This window comes from Lactuca virosa, chromosome 5, assembly GCF_052849685.1.
Source record: "Lactuca virosa cultivar CGN04683 chromosome 5, Lactuca_virosa_CGN04683_v6, whole genome shotgun sequence".
In the NCBI taxonomy this organism is placed as follows: Eukaryota; Viridiplantae; Streptophyta; class Magnoliopsida; order Asterales; family Asteraceae; genus Lactuca; species Lactuca virosa.
The window spans coordinates 148123927-148138255 of NC_136430.1; the positions used below are offsets into that span (position 1 = coordinate 148123927).

General features: G+C 36.8%; 1 long non-coding RNA gene across 3 annotated transcripts; it reads right to left on the minus strand.

Moving 5' to 3' along the window:
• Window positions 1-4394: 4394 nt before the first annotated feature.
• Window positions 4395-5998, minus strand: LOC145116234 (uncharacterized). Of its 3 annotated transcripts, none has more exons than XR_013711936.1 (5): window positions 5750-5998; window positions 5510-5641; window positions 5073-5135; window positions 4838-4957; window positions 4395-4746 (listed from the first exon to the last, which is right to left on the minus strand). It is a non-coding gene; the product is annotated as an uncharacterized LOC145116234 (long non-coding RNA). The 3 variants fall into 3 exon arrangements; XR_013711935.1 differs by having other exon boundaries at window positions 4838-4965; window positions 5774-5997; XR_013711934.1 differs by having other exon boundaries at window positions 5774-5995.
• Window positions 5999-14329: the final 8331 nt, after the last annotated feature.

Below are 14329 nucleotides of genomic sequence, written 5' to 3' on the forward strand. Positions count from 1 at the left end.
GGACCCCGAAACATGGTGGTTTTAGAGACTTGGTCATGAACGAGGCGCACAACACTCGTTATTTCGTCCACCCAGGTTCAGATAAGATGTATTTGGATCTTAAGAAGCTATACTGGTGGCCTAACATGAAAGCAGAGATTGCTACCTTCGTGAGTAAATGCCCTACTTGTGCCAAGGTCAAGGTCGAATACTAGAAGCCGTCAGGATTACTCCAGCAACCGGAGATTCCTGAATGGAAGTGGGAGCGGATCACTATGGACTTCATAACCAAGTTGCCCAAGACAACGGGTGGACTTGATACCATATGGGTCATCGTCGACAGATTGACCAAGTCCGCACACTTCCTGCCTATCAAAGAAACAGACAAGATGGAGAAGCTTACAAGAACCTACATTCGGGAGATTGTACGACTGCACGGTGTTCCCATATCCATTATCTCGGACAGAGATAGTAGATTCACTTCGAGGTTCTGGCAGTCGTTACAAAGTTCCCTAGGAACTAGGCTGGACATGAGTACCGCCTACCATCCACAGACCGACGGACAAAGTGAGAGGACTATCCAAACCTTGGAAGATATGTTGTGAGCCTGTGTGATCAACTTTGGGAAAGCATGGGATACTCATTTACCCCTTGTCGAATTTTCCTACAACAACAGTTATCACACGAGCATAAAGGCTGCTCCATTCGAGGCCCTCTATGGCCGAAAGTGCAGATCCCCTCTGTGCTGGGCTGAGGTGGGTGATACCCAGTTAGCTAAAGGATGAGTTCCTGAAAGCACTCTCACGGGTCCGGAGATCATTCGGGAAACGACAGAGAAGATCGTTCAGATTCGTGAACGATTGAAAGCCTCTAGAGACCGACAGAAAAGCTACGCAGATAAATGAAGGAAACCGTTGAGCTTGAAAAACTTAACTTACCTCGTGAACTCAGTAACGTACATTCTACATAGGGCCTTTCGAGATTCTCGCTAGGATCGGCCCTGTAGCTTACAAACTTAACTTACCTCGTGAACTCAGTAACGTACATTCTACTTTCCACGTCTTGAACTTGAAAAAGTGTCTGGCCGATGAGACTCTTGTAATCCCACTCGACGAGATCGAGATCAACGAGAGCCTCAACTTCATGGAAGAACCTGTTGAGATCATGGACCGAGAGATCAAGCAAACAAAGCAAAGTCGTATCCCGATAGTGAAGGTTCGCTGGAATGCCAAGCGAGGACCTGAATTCACTTGGGAGCGAGAGGATCAGATGAAACTGAAATATCCTCATGTTTTTGCTTATCTATTTGTAACTACTTAATTGCTTAAACTCTAATTTCGGGACGAAATTCTCTCTAACGGGGGGATGATGTGACAATCCGAAATTTTTATTTTATACACTTATTCAAATCAATGAAGGTTAGACTCGTTTTTGCTATTTTCTAGCACTATTTAGAGTCAATTAGAGTGGTTAAAACCTAGTATAATCAAGGTATGAGTCGTGGGATGAGTATTGTGAGTGTAACACCTTGCAATTGAGCCAAACACACCAACACAAGGTGTGTGCGGCCACACACCCATCCCAACCGCACACTCCCACCTATATATTCAACACTTAATCATTCTGAACACTTTTTCCACTTCTTCAAAGCTAGAACTCGTTTTCTCTCAAGCATCATCCAAAGTTTCACTTCAATCTTCAATCAAGTGAGTGATTCATCCTTTGAATAGATAATACATGACCTTAACTAGCCTTTTCCCTTGATTTGATCCATGAAAACACCTATTTGGTGTTAGATCACCAGGAACACCAAGAACACACACTACTTTTGGGGCTTCTAACTACACTTTTAACCCTCTAAATCGGGTATACACTTGCAGTAGCTTGTTATAAGCTAAAGACCCTTGAATTTACACATGAAAAACGCCATTTCATATGATCTTCAAGTGTGTACGGCCGCACACACCATGTGTACGGCCGCACACACCAAGTATAGCCGCACACACTCTTTTAGGTCCAAAAATGGCAATGAACTCCATATAAGGCTAAAGCATGAAGTAAGAAACCTTCCTAGATGAGTCCTAAAGCCTTAAAATACGTTTTGGCACATTCCATACGGAGTGTGCGGCTGCACACACACCCTGGCCGCACACACACAAATAGTGTGTAATTTGACTATACACTCCCTTGTATAGCCATATACCCCTTATATACAATCATATATGGTTGTAACACTTCAAAATAAGTGTTTACTAGTCCCTAAGATGGTTCAACTTCAATAATTAGTTGTTATAAGCACTAATTGTAGTCATATATGTATCATTATATGTTAAATAGGATCCGCATGTGTGTTCAAATCTTCACTTGACACTTAGCATCCTATACCATCCGTTCATCCAAACCACTCACTACAGGTGAGTTCATACCCCTTAATTAACCTTTTAAACGTTTTTAAATGCTTTTATGGGGGGGAATACAAGTTGAACAATTTTAGTTATTATATCAATCACATGTGATTAATAACTACCAAACAAGTGGATTTCTTACTTTTCAAACTGTGTTATCAAACTGTTTTACAAACTCTTGTACATATCAAATACTTTTATTAAACTCTTTTAAACTTATTTTCTGTTAATGTGTACCTATATAGATATAGTTCTATAAGTAGGATTGAAAGGACTTAGGACTGATAGCTCACCTTACTTCCTGTTCCTTGTTTGGTTGTGGACTTAGGGTATTCAGGTTATTTGTCCGAAGGTCGCTTGAATCCTAGTTATATATTATGTATATGTATATAGGTATAAAGGTTCCTTCTTTCATTCAGTTCAATACCTTTGGGTAGCAAGGGCATACACACATGTTCATACATTCAAACAACATTACTAGTAAGTTATAATAGGTATAGTTTAGGGAGATACTAATACTATTACTAGAAAAATGAAACATACAAAGAGTCAGTTTATACATGAGTCAATACTATACAGAGAGAACATCACATACAGATAGAGAATACTATGATGAGAAACAAACAATACCATACAGAGAGAACATACATACATGCTAGACAGGGAGAGAACACACAATACAGCTAGCACATACATATACTAGAACATTACTACAGTTATGTGAGCCATGTAACGGGGCATGGCATTACGTGTCATGACCGTTTTTGTATCCAGAATATCCTTAAGTGGGGAGCGTATAAGTTTGTGTATAGATCTATACCGGATTGACTATCCTACACCTTGCTGCTCGCTACAGTGGGACTTGCAAGTCTACGGGTGTCAAACGTCATTTCTTCGGACGTCTTACATCGTCGCGTTCTATAGTCGGTAGCAGGATACAGGCCGATCACATGGTACTTTAAATAACAATTGGTTTAAGGTAGTTAGTACAGCAGTAGTTACATAATACAACACTACAGTACTATTTCATTTTCCCATTGCATTCAATTTGTGATATTCACACAATAAACAGTAATGTAAAAACCATATTTTTGGTTCATGATAGTCAGATTTGGGAAAATACATAATCTTACAAGAGACACACACACAGACACTAGATGCCTTGGTAGAAGGCTACTTTTAGTAGGAAACATAGGGTTTTCTAGGGGAGTTCAAACAATTACAGACTTTTACAAACATTTTCAAACTTATACATTACAGACTTACAAACACTTTCATACAAATACAGACACTAATATACTTATGAACTCACCAGCTTTAAAGCTGATAAACTCTTTCAAAATAACTTGTATTCTCAGGTCACCAGTAGACAGGTACCGGTGCCAGGTTTTGAGAAGATGGAGCTCGCTCAAGACTCATCTTTTATTTTGATGTATATTTTTGGTGTCTATATAACTTGACAGAACACACTTGTATTAAATTATATTATTAATGCAATGGATGATGTTGTTGCTTGTTTACTACTTTGCATTGTTGTGATATTGTACATAACGTCCTCCACCCCCGAACGATTCCGCCGTTCCGGTTTTGGGGTGTGACAGATGGTATTATGTCGTGTATTCCGTAGTAGGATTCCATCACAAATTCCATTGTAGTTAATCCCTAGCAAAATCCGTTGTGATGATTCCCTAGCAAAATCCGTTGTGATGACTCCCTAGGTAACTCCGTGGTGATGAATCCCTAGCTAAATCCGTTGTAGTGACTCCCTAGCTAAATCCGTCGTGACCTTTCCATAGAACAATCCATAGACTTATTTCCCTAGGAAAATCCATGGATGTATTTTCGTAGCAATAGTCGTAGGAAATTCTCCAACGAATCGTTGTGGAAAATTTTGCGGAAATATTTTCATTGCAAAGCTAAATAGCTACAAATGGATACTTAATTTTTAAATTAATTCCCAATTATTTTTGTACGATTATATAAAAACAAAAATAACAAAAAAAAAGCAAATAAGATTTACACCATAAAATAAAGCAAGAAGTATTTATTACATGCAAATGAAAAATAACCTAATTTAAAATAAAAATTTTGGCAGAAACAAATGAGCACTCTATAATCTACTGCCACTAGTAGATAAATGGACTATGGTCACACTTGCATTTTCTCGCCTCTCTCTCCTCTCTTTCGTGCAACCATCGCCTTGAGGTTATGAAAGGTGTTGATGAGTCTATGTAACCTTGAAAGGTGTTAATGAGTCTATGTAACCTTCAATGACAGATAAATAAAGGGTTAACAATATTGAGCAACATACTTTCTTTCATTCAACACAAGTGGAACTCCCACTCCATATGAATTATATTCCCTGTATAGTTCCCAAAGATCGTCAAGAATGAGTATGGTTTGTAGTGTATAAACATTTAGTTTAATAAAAAAAACATGGAATAAAAACTCACATTCTGGTATACTTTTGCTTCTCCTGTATCATTCGTAACATTTTGAACATCATCTATTTTAATTTCACCTTTGATTGCTTTCACTGAATTATTCCATGCTTTCAAGCTCTCAAAAACAATCTGTCATACTATCAAAAACATGTAAGTGATTCCAATAAAATAAACAATAGACAACTCACCCATATTTGACTTTCACAAGCATGGATCAAAGACAATAGGCTGCCAGGAATCTTACCCTTTTTATATATCAGTTACAGCAACACAAGTCAAGAGATGGAAGTTCCTCCTTCCCTAATTCCTAAAAATTTCACATCAAAATATCATAAACAAATTTTTTAAATACTTTTGAACCAAGATTGATGGAAAAAAACCTATACTATGGAATGTTTGTCTCAAACAGTCAAGAAACCATAAAATCATTAAGTAAATTCTCCAAATCATCCATAGCCTCCAAACTCCTAATTTACCAGTGTTGGTTTTGCGACAAAGGGGGAGAAAATTATGTGAAGAACCAAAACAAAATCCATTAACTTTAAGTAAGAGAGGAAGACGATGGAAACTATAGACTTTGAGGTTGAAGAATATAAGGCAGATTTGGGAGATTCGGTAACCAGATCATTTAGGGCTTTCAATTTACCGGTGATGGTTGCACGAGAGATGAGAGAAACACACCTAAAAGATTCGATACATGTGACATTGAAGTAGAAAACGGGATATCCTCAATGAGAAGTTGGCTCCTCAAAAGCGTGTGCAGCTATATAGATTTATCGGTGTTGGTTGTGTGAGGGAGGGGGAGATACGTACCTAAAGTACCAAAACGAAATCAATTAGCCATATTGAATTTCCACCAAATGAGAAGCAAAAATTGAAGCAGAGTCGATGTATTGAAAATTAGAATGGTGGTGCTCGTACTGCTTTATAGATTCGGGGTCTTACTGCTTTGTCTAATTGCAGAGCATAGATTGATGGAGGGTTGACATATCGATTCGTTTACCTACGCCACCTTCCCCCCAAACACACAGTTGCAGAATACATTCAACCTTCTTTAACAAACACAAGTATAATTAGCTTGCTGACAACGAACGTATAATGAAAGAGATAGGGTTAGCGTTAGGGTTTAAGGGGCCCTGTTTAGAGCGAAAGCCCAGCAACCGAGACATCGAGGGCTGGATTGCTTTTGAAATGAAAAATATCAATGGGCGGGAGATGGTAGTGGGTTTTTTCAAACTTTTTGGTAAAAATGATTATAAAAATTTTAAAACATTTTGAATTGAATTTTTTTAAGTTTTTAATTATTTAATTTGAACATATATGTTTTAACTAATATATATCTAATTCATATTTGTATGAGAAATTACACTTTTGTACCCTTTAGTTCGGTCCGGAATGAAATTTTGATCTAACCTATGAATAATTCTTATGGTTGGTCTCGTGGTTTCCAAATCTTATATGTGTTTAAAACGGTAAATTCGTTTCCATCTTGTGGAAGATACAAAAATCAATTTTCAGATACCGGTCTTGTGGTTTCCAAATCATATACGTGTGGAAGTGAGTGTAGGGGTGGGTCGATGGGTTGCGTGGTGTAAGGGTATGGAGGATATGTAGGTTTGGGTGTGTGTATGTGTATAGGGAGAGTGGCAGGTGGTGTGGGGTAGGGTTTGTTGTGTGGAAGTGTGAGGTTAGTTGGAGGTAGGTTGGAGTAGGCGTCGATCTGGGTTTGTGGTGAAGTGCATATAGTTATGGATGTAGGTATCACAGTGAGGTTTAGTGGTAGGGTAAATGTAGGGTGGGCCGGGTGAGCATGTAGGTGTGGGTGTAAGGTTAGGGGTGGGGTGGGTGTGGAGTAGTTATATGTATAGGTGGGTGGGTGGTGTAGGTTATATGGGATGAGGGTGGGTATGCGTAAGAGTGTGGGTATGGATGTAGGGAAAAAATTGTGGTATGGGTATAGGTGGGGGTATAGTTGAATGGATATGTAGGTAGGTGTGGGGTGGATGTGCGAAGGTGGGGTGGGATAGCCGTCAGTGTGGGCTTGTGGAAATGGGCTTTAAGCCCTATGTTATAATACTTAAGCATTGATCCATACAATATAACCCATATACCCTAATCCCTAAGCATCAATTCCTAATTTATAATACTTATGTATTAATCCACAAGCCATAAGCCTTACTCCTAATCCCAACGACTTACGTCATAAGTCCTAAACACTAATCATTAAACCTTGAGATATAACCCTAAGCCTTAAACTCTAATCCATAAGCGTTAATCATTAAGCCGTGGCCCATAAGCCCTAAGACATAAGCCTTAAGCATTAAGCCATGATCAATAAGCCATACGCCCTAAGCCACAAGCCTTTAATCACTAAGTCATAAGAAATAAGCCCTACTCCATAAACCATAATCCCTAATACCTAAGCCATAAGCCATAAGCCTTAATCTATATTGCCTAAGCATAATCCCTAATGCCTAAGTCGTAAGTCATAACTCATAAGCCATGAGCCTTAAGACCTAAGCGATAAGCTAACCATAAGCCTTAAACACTAACTCCTATGCAATAAGGCTTATGCCCTAGGTCATACATTAGAAGCCATAAACCACAATCTATAAACTATAAGCCTTGAGCCTAAGTTATAAGTTATAAGCCCTAAGCCATTAGCCATAAGCTACAAGCCTTAAGACATAAACCATAGGTCATAAGTAACAAGCCCTAAGTCATAAACCCTAAGCCATAACCCAAAAGACATAATCGTTAAGCCTTAACCCAAAGGCCATAAGCAACATGCCATAAGCCAGAAGCAATAAATCATACATTATCTACCCATACCAATCTAGGCACACCGACCTACACTACATCGGCACCTACACCACCACCTACCCCAAATTGTCAGTTGTCACCCATACACCGCACACCCCACCCCCACCACCATAAACCACCCATCCTTACCTACAAACCCACACATACACCCTACCATATCCCAAATCCCTATATACACACACCTTACCCAAACCCACCTCTACGTACATGTACACCCACCCTTCACCATTAACCCATACCTACCCACGCACACCACCTACACCTACACCCACCCTTAAATATTATCTTCCACCATTACCCCACTCCTTACCCCCATCTACAACCGCACACTGACACCCTATCCTATCCAAATCCCTACATCGACTCACCCTACCCCCACATACACCCTTCATTCATATCCCCCACCAATACCCCATATCCACTACCACTCATGTATACAACCACCAAATTTAAGCCTTATCCTTATGCTCTAAGCCATAAGTCATGCACCTTAACACAAAAGACACAATCCATACACCTAAGCTCTAATCTGAAAGTCTAAAGCCATATATACACATACAATGCTAAATTATATTTTAGAGTTTAATGGAGTGAAACGTTACGACAATTTCAATAATATCGTATTATACAATTTAACTGTCGATTTCCAAGCTTAGAGTCTGTCTAAATCTAAATTATAAAACAAATTAAAAAGGCATAGTATTTTTTTTTATGAAAAAGTAAATATTGAACTTTTATATGAATAAAACGTAATATAAAATATAGATTACATAATACTAAAACTTAAGTCTAATTCATCAATTTGATTCATATTATAACAATCGACTCCATCTATAACATCGATCCCTGATTTCAAATGGCAACAATCGACCAAAACACATACGATGCAAACACACTGACTCATCCATCTTCTTACGTCGTCGGCTCCTCAAGCTCTCCCCTGCTCACCATCGGAGACCTAGCACTCCACAAATACATGTTGTTCTTCAATTTTTGCTTTCGGTCACCCTTTTTTTCCTCGTTTTCGTTCTTCCTTTTTCTATTTCCTTACTTTTTGTTGAAATTGAAATTATTGAGTTCAAGGTTTACCAATTCGTATTGTTTTTCATGTTTATAATTGTTTGATGTTTGGGTTCATTGATTGATGTCCACCTCGTGTTTCTTGTTCAACTATTTTTTTCATCTTGTTAACTATTGTTTGGGTTCTTTTTCCCTACTTTCTGTCTCGATGCCCACCTCATGCATAATGATTCTTGTTTTATTACATTTTCAAGATGTAATTAGATTTTACTTGTCAAGCTTGGGTACTGGAAACTTTGTTGCACATATCATCAGATTCTCTTGTTGATAGCTAATGTGTGGTTATGATCCAACATAATCTTAAGTTAACAAATATGGAAATTTACAAACACCCTCTAAGATGTGCATCTTTATGGTTTTTTCTTTTTACGAGCCTTATAAATTTGTTAGAAATTTTGTTGCAATAGTTAGCACTTGATGTAAGTGGAAACTTTATTTTATTTGACATTTGATATAATCAAAATTAATGAAAGGAAATGTGATCTACATTTTGACAAAACTTATTGGAATGGGCTATGAACCTATGAATTTGCTTTCATATATGTATGAATTTTAGGGGTGAGCAAAAAAACAACACGAGACCATTTTTTTCCATCTTTTTTGGCATATATAAAGTTTTTACTCGATGCTACAGAGTAAGAAACTAGAAATCCTTTTAGGTTGTTAAAGGGTTAATCGGTTGAGCATGAAAAAGGCACCAAACCATCATTTTAGTTAACTTTTTAGCATTTACTACAAAAAATAATAAAGGCATCAGACTTTTTTGTCTTCCATCCTGAAGTATGATGTGATATTGGCCATCTTTTTGTCAAGGGTAAATATGTCAAAGTTGAATTTAAAGTAAATTGCAAGTCTGACACAATTTTGTTCATATTTTATTCCTTTTTGTTAAGGGTAAATGTGACAAAATTGATGCATGTTTATCGAATACAATTCATTAGATTATAAAACTATATGTATGATACTTCTGTTTTTGCGTTCTATAATGGAGCACTTTATGGTTTTTGTAGAATTGTACTTGACAACCTGTTATAAAGTTAATAATAAATTTTTTTTAAAACCTCAAATTTTTGTATCCATGAACTAGTAGAAGGTAGTGTGAATGTGATTCAATTTTTTCATAACTTCATTGTCAATTTTAGAAAGATCAAAACAATCTGAACTTAAGATTTTCTTAATTTCAATTAATTGGCATGAATATTATCAACCTTTTTATTATGGACATAATTCTATGGCATGGAAATCAGGTCATCTACAATCAACTTGCTTCCTAACAGACATCTGAAACTGTTGAAAAAAAGGGAAATTTGCTTTAGTAAGCTGTTTGAAGATAAAGTCGACAAACAAGAGGAGCGATTATGTAAAGTTGATGTTCATGTTATATTTCGTGTTTCTTTCCCAACGAGTATTTAGTTTAATATTTTTATATTTTGAGTTGTCACTAGCATAATGTTTAGACTTATTAAGCTTTTTAGAAGATATTTTTTTTAAATATTGAGAATATTGTTGTAAGCCAAGTTATGTTTTAATTTAAGTAATGCTTTTGTGCTTTAAATTATTATCTTAATTGTATTTTATTATTTTATATTCTATTTAAATTTATAAAAAAAAATGGACCTAATTTCAAATATAAATGTTGTGGTAAAAAAAGTGTCGCTAAAAACATAAAAATTGTTTTTATTTTAGCAATTATATAGCGACATAAAAATAGTGCCAACAGTGTACAGTTTAGGGCTTAAGGCTCAATATATAGGCAATGTAACATTTAAATGTTATAATCAATACGTCGTAAGCTATAACCGATAGACCTAAATCCTAAACTCCTAGGCACAGAAATGTAATGAAAACATATGTAACTCGTCAAAATACGAACATAATTTCATTCTTTAACAATATTCATAACAAAACATCAATGGTTAATTTACTCCATAGCAAAACAACTATGGAATTGATTTTGGTAGAAAATATATGTAGCAACATAACTATGAAATATAATTGGTTAACAAAATTCCTACAAAATTTAATTTCGTAACAAAATCATTACAAAATAGCAATACGCATTTACTCCATAGAAAATCATCTACATAATTGATTTTCGTAGCTAATATGTGTTGCTAAATAGCATAAACATAATTACTTTAAAAAAAAATTAATTCCTAGCAGAATTGGTAATAAAAGTTGCAACATATAATTGCTCAATACTAAAAATTCCACGAGTTTTATTGTCGTTGCAAATTTCCATAGCTAAATATCTATGAGTTTGAACTACTCCTTATCAACGTTGCTATGAAATATAATTTCGTAACAAATGCCGTCACAAATTAGCTAGTCTTTTTGTTCCACAGCAAAACAAGCAAAAGAAATCAAATCCCATTGTAGAATTTCTTAGCGAATACCAACGAATGGTACTTCCATAGCAAAGCACCGAAGGAATTGGTTTCCGTTGAAAAAGCCTATTGCATAGTAACCACGATAATTAATTCCATGGCAGCAGTACAACGGAAAGTGGTTTCGTAACAAATTTCATTGCAAAATTGCTGCAAATGTTTTTTCCATAGAAATATCGGTAGCATAATACCAACGGATATGGAGTCGGTAGCATTTTCCCTAGCGAGTCCCATGCTCGCTACCGGAAATAAACTTCATAGACAATGTGGTAGAAACCTTGCTATGGAACGACATTCCATAACATGATCCATTGCAGATTAACAACGAAAATACGTTCCATAGCGCCCTTCCCTAGAAAAATCACGTTTTTCTTGTAGTGACTGAGATGATTCAGCAGGTTCAGAGCAGGTTCCAGACAGCTCAGAGTCAGCAGAAGAGTTATGCCGACAAGTGTCGGTCAGATTTAGAGTTCCAGGTGGGAGATATGGTTCTCTTGAAGGTGTCACCTTGGAAAGGTGTCATCCGGTTCAGAAAGCGGGCAAGCTGGGCCCCAGATATATCGGTCCCTTTAGGGTTTTGGATCGAGTGGGTCGGGTTGAGTATCGTCTAGATCTTTCAGCCAAGCTGAGCCAGATTCATAGCAGTTTTCATGTATCTCAGCTACGAAAGTGTTTGGTGGATGATTCTACAGTTGTACCCATGGAGGATATTCAGGTGGATAACTGCCTGAATTATGTTGAGAAACCAGTGGCAATATTAGATCGGAAGATGAAAACCATGAGGAACATGGTTGTGGGGCTACTGAAGGTGCAGTGGCTGCACCGCAAGGGGTCAGACTGGACTTAGGAGCCCGAGGAGGAGATGAGGGAGCAATACCCAAGATGGTTTGAGGCAGCAGACTATGACGACGAAGTCTGATTCAAGTGGGGGAGAATTATAACACCTGGTTTCTGTTGGGTTTTGGTATAATACAACATCCTATGGTGCACATACAACCCTAAATACCTTGGATCTATATTTTCACTAATTATACATGCAAATGGTTTCCAAGGTATTGAACCTATAGGTAGCATGCAATTGTCATACAAACTACATAAAATACTAGATATTGTAACATACCTTTTTGTGTGGCTGGAAGTCTTGATATATTTGGCCTTAAGAACTTAGCCCCAATAGTGTGGAAGCCTCAAATGAAGTCACAACACATCAAGGACAAAGGTAGGACTTGAGAGAGAATCTCCATGCACTCTAAAACCTTCATGAACTCCAAGATCATGCACACACACTAAGGGTGACTAGGGGTGGCGGTTTTAGGTCATAACATATGTATTTATATGTGTTGAATTCTAAGAGTCATGGGTATAACCCAAACCCATATCCATGGGTTTTATGATCCATGGTTCATGTGGCCCAACTCTTTATGGTCCCAAGCACCTTTGAGAGTAAATAAAACACCTTTTATTTAAACACCATATTGATTACTCATTATTCATTGTATAATGTTTCAAATAATCAACTTTATACTTGAATTAAAACAATAGTTGTCCAATGCTCCAAGCATGTAAACTATATTTTCTAAACACTAGTCATGCCATACACCAAGTATGCACACTATGTTTATCTATGATCTTTACTTTGTGAAGTAGATCAATTGAACAGGATTCCAATGATGCTCATTTCACAATCCCTAATCTTTATCGTAAATGTAAGAATTCCAAATTCCGACCATTTAACGAAATCTGTTAGATTCTAAACTTATATGCATTGATCCTCTCGTAATGACTATGCACAAAGTCAGAAAGACTTGTCAACAATCATTACAGGGTATTCCAATGGAGATCAATTCCATGGAAACGAAGTCTCACATTCAAAGTACATTCCTTTGAACATCCTTCTTGCATTAAGTTTTCTAATCTTACACAGATTTGAAGAACAACTTCCACCTATGGAAACCTTTCCAAATTCCCATTTTGACTATCACTTCTGAACAAGAGTTACCTCTTTTCAGAATATGTCAATATGGTCCTTCCAAAATTAACATTTATACTTCCAACTGTCCATGAGCAACCAATCTTTGGTAAACCTTAGATTGTCCTTGATAATTGCTTAATCATTTTAGTCATATCCAATTCTAGACTTTTCCCTTCTTAATGCCCTGGGCATTTGGAAAATTTAGAAAGGATGAATATTACAGCACATGCAATCGATCCTATATCCGAAGCATATGGGACACGATTCATGATGTCTCACATAAAGACGTGATCATAGACCACTCTTTTGCTACAATATTTCTTATTTTCCATGTTTTCAAAATTTGACTATGAAGAGGGATGTCGTAATCATAATCGAATTTTGAGAACGCAATATATATAAAATTTCCTTGTGTTCAACCATTCCAACATAAAATTCATATATATATCCTTGAATAAAGATGATCATAATCTCAATCTAAGCTTTTAGAATTGAAATGAAGTATAATTTCCTCTCCCTTAATTATAGCAAAACAACTTTTCAACCCCTGCAACTTCACGAATTGAAACTTTTGTTTTCTATAATTAACATTGCTAGCTTGCAATAGTGAACATAATAATCATGCTCCCACTAACATGATAATTATCAGCACAACACTTATGCTCCCACTAGCTTTGATATGTACTCAGAAATCAGCTGGACTTCTAGAAATCAATACTTTATTGACTTCCTTAACAAATTTTAGTTTTCTGATACGAGATGCTTTGATAAGAATTTATCAAATTCATACACCTTTCCTTAGATAGCTCATATATGTGTCTAAACAATTTTAGAACTATGAAAAGGGATGCCGTAATCATAGTCTCAATTGTTTAGACCTTTGCCACTTTTCACAAGTCCATGTTAGTGTGCCGGTTAACCACACACGCTCCACTAACGACTTTGAGAATGCAAATAACACAATTGCTATCTACTTAAAATCTACTTAGTGAAAGCGTTTCCTCACCATCATTTTCATGAATCAGAGAGAAACCTTATGACACTTAGATTTTATGGTGTATGTGTTCCTATCCATGTGAATTTGTCAAACCATAATCACAAGACAAGGTTAGTGACAAATCCAAACTCATATGGACCGAACTTGTGCAATCTTAATTTCTTGCCACTTGGCAGCACAAGGGCCTGCCATTGCTTCCAAGTTGTTATGAAACCAATTGAGAACTCTCAGAACTCCTATGC